Raw genomic sequence first — 7145 nt, forward strand, 5'->3', positions numbered from 1 at the left:
GAAGCTCTTTGGGAAACATTTGAGTGAACTTATAAGAGTACTAGAGACTCAACCAATTTTCTAGTTAACCATTATTATACATTGCATGCTCACTATCCAGACATTCAGGTAAGTGCCAGCTATATGGTGATTAATAATAATTATTATTAATAATAGCACAAAACTACATTAAATGTACTGGTGGCAGTTACATGACAATTGAATGTAAGATATTTATATAGGCAATAACAATAAGAAAATAATTATTCAGCTTTTGTATATTTTAAGAGAAGGTATGGAATATAATTCAAGCATCATTTCCAAGTAGTTCTACATTGAATTATTGTTTTTATTTATCATACTTAGATTAAAGGTGCACTGAATTAGCAGAATTCTCAGTCAGGTAATCATCTCATTCATACATTTCTTGACTTTTATATTCTCATGGATATTTCATTTCTCCATGTAGCATTTGAAGTAATTAAAAACACATGAAAAATCTTACGGACATTTCATTTTAAAGATGTTTATGTTGAGTGGCCCATGAGAGCGGGAGGAGGTGGCGGTGGCAGGAAGATGCTGCTGTTTGGCATAAATTGCAATCAATTAGGGATCATTTCTCAGAATTGAGTTAGAAGTGGAAGTTCAGAAAAGCGAGGCCACCATTGCTGCTTTGAGCACCTCAGAAGGGCAGAATGGATTTATCAGGAGTGAAAAAGAAGAGCTTGCTAGGAGTCAAAGGAAATAATAAAAAGACTGCTCTGATGAGAAGTCTAAGGACCGCTCTAAAGATAAAAGGGCCACCAAGGAGTCCAGTGAGAAGGACCCCAGCCAGGACCAGGCGCGAAAGCGGCGCAGCGCTTCCAGCGGTAGCAACAGCACCAGGTCTCCTTCCAGCTGCAGCTCCAGCTTGGGCTCCAGCACCAGCAAGGGCTCCAGCTCCTCCTCCTCGGCTTCAAGCCGCTCCTCAGCTCCAGCTCCAGCAGTTCCTCTGGCTCCTGGAGCGCCTCCTGGTGCAGGCACAACAGAAGGCACTTGGGCTCCAAATCCAAACCACCTTAAAGAGATGGAAAGCAAAGGAAAAGACGGAACCCATCCCCTAAACCCACCAAAGTGCACATTGGGAGGCTCACCAGGAACATGACCAAGGACCACATCATGGAGATATTTTCCACCTACGGGAAGATTAAAATGATTGACATGCCTGTCATATATGTGATAACAAAGCAGTGGATGTAGAGAGTGTTCAAGTGATACAAAAGCAGTTGTGGATGGCCCATGTTCTTGAGCCCCTGTGCACTCGAGAGACCTGGAAGAAGCTCCTGGCTCCTGGGTTCGGATCAGTGCAGCTCCAATCCGTTATAGCCAATTGGGGAATGGATCAGTGGATGGAAGACCTCGCTCTCCCTCTCTGCCTCCCCTCTCCTTGTATCTCTGATTTTCAAATAAATAAATAAGTCTTTTAAAAAAGATGTCACAATGATGTAGCTCCAATAGAACACTGTATTGTTTTCTTTTCAGATCATTTCAGTCATTCCATCAGCAAAACTAATAGCTACTCTGAAAATTCTAGAATCTGAGGAGAAAAGGAGAAATCTAAGTGGGATTTCATAGGGGAGTCATTACTTGTTAATATATTATCAAAATAACATTTTTAAATGAAAAAATATCCTTTGTCATTAGACTTTGTGATGCTTCAGATTAATCCCTGCTAAGGATACTTTGGGAAATAAATGTTGACAGTGTAAGTGAAGAGAACTTAGTTCCCACTGTTGTAAGTGTGCCTGGCAGAACACAATGTCTGTCACCTAGCAAGAGGGCAGGATAAAAGGCCATCATCACGGTATAGCAGGTTAAACCACCATCCATAATGCCAACATCATGAGTGCCAGTTTGACTTCTAGCTGCCCCGGTAGCATTTCCTTAAAGGGCCAGGTGTCTGTGCCCCCGCTGAGGCTGAGCAGAGCCGGCTGCGGGGCTGTGGTCATGGGGGGCCGCCATCCAGAGCGTCCTGAGCCAGGGAGAGAGAGGCCAGCTGCTGGGCCCTGGCCACATCGGCTCCAGCCCCATGCCCGCCTGAGTGCCAAGGAAGCCAATCCCTGCACAACACCACTGGCGCTGCCCTCCCCCGAGAAGCCCTCAGCCAGAGGCTGGGTGGGGAGGAAACCCCTGCTCCTGCTCACTGCCCACCTGCCCCCGCCCCGCCCCTGCCCAGTCCTGTCCAGCCGTGGTCACCCCCGACCTCCCTTCGGGCTCCCGGTCTGGGTGGGGCCCTGGTTGGGAGGGAGCTGGGGTCCCGGGACAGCCCCCTCCCCCCACTAAGTGCACCCCATGGCCTCTCCACTTCCCCCAGAAGTTTCTCTCTGGCCTCTGCTGTCCGCATTTCCACGGCTTATGGAGTCTGTGGCTGGGAATTGTTGGCCATGATCTGACATTTTAAAGAGTTTTTTATTTATTTGACAGGCAGAGTGGACAGTGAGAGAGAGAGACAGAGAGAAAGGTCTTCCTTTGCCATTGGTTCACCCTCCAATGGCCGCCGCGGCCGGTGCGCTGCAGCCGGCACACCGCGCTGACATGATCTGACTTTTTAAAGAGTGATTGATTTGAAAGTGGGAATTGAGAGAAAGAGAGAAACAGAGAGACAGAGAGAGAGGTCTTCCATCCTCTGGGTCACTCCCCAGATGGCCGCGCAGATCAGGAGCAAGGAGCTCCATCCGGTCTCCCACGCAGGCATTGGGGCCCAAGGACCCGTGCCATCCTACACTACTCTCCCAGGCCACAGCAGAGCTGGATCGGAAATGGAGCGGCCAGGACTCGAACCCGCAACCACGTGGGATGCAGCCCAGCAGGTGTCCCAAGCCATTGCCTCTTTAATCAAACCTCCGCTCGCCCTGAGCTCTGCTCAGGGCCCGCGTTCGGTCCGGACGCTGTTCAAACCCCGGGCCCTGAGTGAGGCCTGGAGGCTCTGCCCCCGGTTCGTGGATTCCGCTCCTTGAGGGCTTCAGGCAGCTGAGTGGGGGGCCGCCCGCCTCCCCCGCCAGGAGACGCTCGCGGTCTCCCCGGCCACTGTGCAGCGCAGCGCCAGCGAGGCCCTGGGCCAGGGTCCTCGCCCTGCCCAGCCCTGCCGCTGGGCCGCGGCCTCCACAGGAGGAAAACGTGCTGAGGGGGAGGTGGGCCGCGGCCTCCGCGTTTCTCCCCTTCCTCTCCCACCCACCGTGTCCGTTTCTCGCCCAGGCCCTGCCTCCCCTGGCCTTCAAAGCCCTGGGGTCATCATGCAGCTACAATGAGGCTCAGAGGCAAATGACGGCGAGGGGCCGGGACTCCTCAATGGGTCCCGCACGCGCCGCGTCCTGCTGTGGCAGCCACCAGCGCCACGCCCACAGCTTTACTTCGGGGGCCAGGTACGGGGCCAGGTGCGGGGCTAGGTGCTGGCCAGGCGCCTCCTCCCTCTCCAGCCTCCGCTGCCTGCTGGGCCCCCGGGCGGGCTCTGGAGTCCCGGGCCCGAGAGGGAGGAGGTGCCCGTCCTGGGGGAGACGCGTCGCGGGGTGGGCATTGGAGCAGGGGGCGCCCTCCGGCCCCTAGCCCCACCCCAAGCCCCGTGGTCCCCCCAGAGCCTCCGGGGTCCCCCGAGGTCCTGCCCTGCAGGGCGGGCGCACCCTTGGCGCCCCATGCATGCACAGCCATCCCAGCGCCCGCAGCCCGGGACCCTTGGACCCTCCTCCCTGCACGGAGGGCGCCCCCCCCAGCTGCGGCCCCAGCCCTGGGGCTCCAGGAAGGGGCCCTGGGAGGTGGTGGGAGGGGTCCCGCTGCTCCGTGGGCCCTGCGCGCCAGGCCTGGCACAGGAGCTGAGGAGTGGGCGGCGGGGCTGGGAGCAGCTGCTCCTCCCAGGGGTGGGCGCGGGGGGCTGCTCCCAATCAGAGCTGCAGCCGCCCCTGCAGCACAGTGCCATGGGTGGCCACTCGCCTGAGCTCCCATCACAGCTGCCCTTTCCATCTCTCTTCCTCTCCCCCTCCAGCTCCAATGGTCCCAGGCCATGGGAGTCGCTTGAGCTGAGCCCATGGTGGGGCGGGGGTAGGGTCAGCGGCGCCCCGCGCCAGCATGGAGGTGCCCAGCAGGGCTGGCGAGGACGCGGGCTCCGAAGCTTCTGGAGTGGCAGCTGAGCTAGGACAAGACAGCCAAGATGTGGTGGATGGTGAGTGGGCGCCGGGCCCACGTGGGCCAGCGTCGTGGCCCTGGGGCTGTGTGGCCGCCGGCCGGGCCCCTGTGGCACGGGGGGGGCTGTGGGCAGGTGGCCCCGGGGGCTCCAGGCAGGGCCGGGGGGTTGCCGCGTAGGGCGGGGCTGGGGCAGCTCCGCTAAGCTTCGGAGCCCTTCTGGAAGCTTCTAGGGGGCCAGGACGCGGCCCTTGGGGCTGTGACCCCTGCCTTGGGGGAGGGAGAGATTCCAGGCCTGACTTGGGGCCAGAAGAAGCCTGGGCCTCTACCTGGGGATTCAGAGCCTGCGGCCCAGGGCCAGGTCCCCTCCCACTCTGGGAAGTGGCCTGGGTCTCATGGCCGTGGCACCAGGGCCCTGTCCGCTGCAGCTGCCGGGCAGGGGTGGTGGTCCCCAGTCCCTGGTGCCGAGTTCATGGTCAGCTTCAGCTCTCAGTCTCCCCTTGGCCAGCATTTATCATACACCTACTGTATCCTGGCCCCGTCTCAGGTGCTCAAGAGAAGGGCAGGTGGTGGTGGCCTGGGGCAGGTGCCCACGTGGGCCTGCGTAGCCTCAGAGTTGAGACCGGACAGTTGACGAAATGGGCAAAGAGAAAAGCGGGCTGAGGACAGGGCCTGGGTAAAGGCCCTGGGCCAGCACGGAGCCAGGAGGCCGGTGCGGCTGGAGCAGGGGGGTGGGGGGGTGCCCACAGCAGAGGCCCAGGCCTCCCATTCAGGGGGTTATGCCTCCCCCAGGGAGCCCAGGATGCACATTGTCAGCGGGGGGCATTTACTGCAGAGGTGTGGCCTGGGGGCACCTGTGTGCCTGCCCCTCCCCAGCCCTCAGCAGGAGCCTGGAGCTGCATCACCCTGCCACCAGACCCCCAGCATAGTGTGGTCGGGTGGCCACCCTGGCACCTGGGAAGGACCCACATGCCCGCCAGGGCCGCGCTGGCCTCGCTGTGCAGGGCTGAGGTCCCTGTCTCCAGAAGCTTCGGAGCCCAGTGGGGCTGAGGCCTCTACAGGAGCAGTGTCTACACTGGGCTGGATGGGTCCAGGCGGGAAAACTGGAACTGCAGGCGGTGTGGCCATGAGAATCGCTTCCGTGGCTTTGTCTCTTCCGTGGGGGGGATTCTCATGAAGGAGGCAAGAGTGAGGATGTGCAGGGCCAGGACAGGTGCCGGCCGCCGCCAGCCTCAGTCTCCCCTGCCCGCTGCCAGGCCACTGCCCAGGCCGGAACTGTGGGCCGGGCACACGGGCAGCCATGTTCGGACCCCGGGAGGCTCTGCTGTGAACTGGCAGTCAGGTGGGGGGGCTCGTGGGCACCGGGCTGGCACTGAGGAAGGGGTGCTGGCTGAGGGTCTGGGGTCCGGGGACGAGGTCACGGCTGTGCAAAGGCCCTGGGGCAGGATGGAGCTGTGGGTGAGTGGGCGGGGCCCTAGGGAGCCACGGCAGGGTTTAGGTGGGCAGTCGCCCCCCATGCCCATCTGAGTGCCACCCACCACCTCCCCTGCTGTGTCCTGGCGCTGGGGTGGGGGTCGGGGCACTCCATCTCCTGGCTCTTGGGCACTGCACACTGTGCCCACATCTGAGGCTCCAAGGAGCCGACCAGTCTGCTGCAAACTACAGAATGTGTCCCGGGGCCAGGCCGGACAGGGGCCACGGGGCCATGGGCACCTCCTCAGCCCCGCCCTTACACTGCGCAGATGGGGGCTGGGCCCTTGGGGTGGGTGAGTGAGTGAGTGAGTGAATGAATGAGTGGTCTGCCCAAGTGAGGCCCCTCCATCTCCCAGGTCAGTGGCCCAGTATCTGGCCCTCCCCCAGTGCTCAGAGAGGGGCAGGGGCTCCCGGGGGCTCTGAGCTCAGCCGGGCAGGCTTGGCCACCTGCGCGGGGTGGACGTGACTTGGGACCAGGTGAGGCTGTGGCGGGGCTGTGACCGGGTGGGAGGAAGTGAGGCAGCCATGTGAGGTCACAGATGCCGCAAAAATGAACACGAAAACACAAATTTTTGCCAGAATACAGAATAGCAGTATATCTTATTCATTACTGGTGAGAATGCATAGTGGGACAGAAATTTTACCAGACATCTTGATGTGTTATTAGAAATCCAACCACAGTATAACCATATCATACAGCACACTGGTTCCAATATATTTAAAACAAGAGTAGATAAAAAACTGATGTGAAATATATATAGCAATATATATTGGATATATTGGATATATATATATATATATCCATATATATATATATGGATAGACCACGGGAGGAAAACAGGAGATGCAGAAACAGGAGGTGCATAGGGTATGGGTATTGGGCATGGGGACGTAGGGAAACACCTGGTTGCAGTCAGAGGCATTCTAGAAACTTAAGTATGACAGTGGGTTCCAGCAAGAGCAGAGAGGTATATAAAGGTTGCCATGAGCTGGAAGCACAGACAGTGAAGTTACTGCAGGGTAGCAGAAAGATCACTCTGGGGAAGGGAAGCATACAGTTGAGGGAAGATCTTGGCTTCATGTAAGAGGGCTGGAGGACATGATGATTGACATGGTGCAGGGAGACACTCAGGAAAATGTGCTGGAGACACAAGGGATGGAGACTCATGCAGCTGGCATGTGCTGCAGGCACAAGGAATAGGGAATGTTGAAAGCTGACATGAATGTCAGAGATGTTATAAATGACAAAAAATCAAGGGTGAACAGGCATCACAGTTAAATGAGATAGACACTGGAGAAAATACATGGGTTTCAGACATAGGAATGGAGAGACATGAAGCCTGATATGGCTGTGGGCACATGGGGATGGAGATACTGGGGCAGACAGGACCTGCACACACAGGGTTTGCAAACATGTAAGAAAATTAAGAGATTGCAGAAAAACCAGTGCTGAGAGAAAATCTGCATCCTTAAGTGAATATGTTAGGACAGCACAAACCAATCATCCCAGCTTCCTTCTTAAGAATTAAAAAAGAAAATGC

The 7145-nt window shown here is 57.2% G+C and overlaps 1 pseudogene across 1 annotated transcript in view; it reads left to right on the forward strand.

Moving 5' to 3' along the window:
- The window catches only part of LOC149119463 (uncharacterized), a 271925-nt pseudogene that overhangs the window by 67166 nt on the left and 197614 nt on the right, over window positions 1-7145 (forward strand). The window contains exon 2 of the transcript XR_016228693.1: window positions 449-1194. The product of XR_016228693.1 is annotated as an uncharacterized LOC149119463 (transcript). The remainder of the gene's footprint in view (window positions 1-448; window positions 1195-7145) is intronic.

This window comes from Oryctolagus cuniculus, chromosome Y (assembly GCF_051225735.1).
Source record: "Oryctolagus cuniculus isolate XC-2025 breed Fujian yellow rabbit chromosome Y, ASM5122573v1, whole genome shotgun sequence".
In the NCBI taxonomy this organism is placed as follows: Eukaryota; Metazoa; Chordata; class Mammalia; order Lagomorpha; family Leporidae; genus Oryctolagus; species Oryctolagus cuniculus.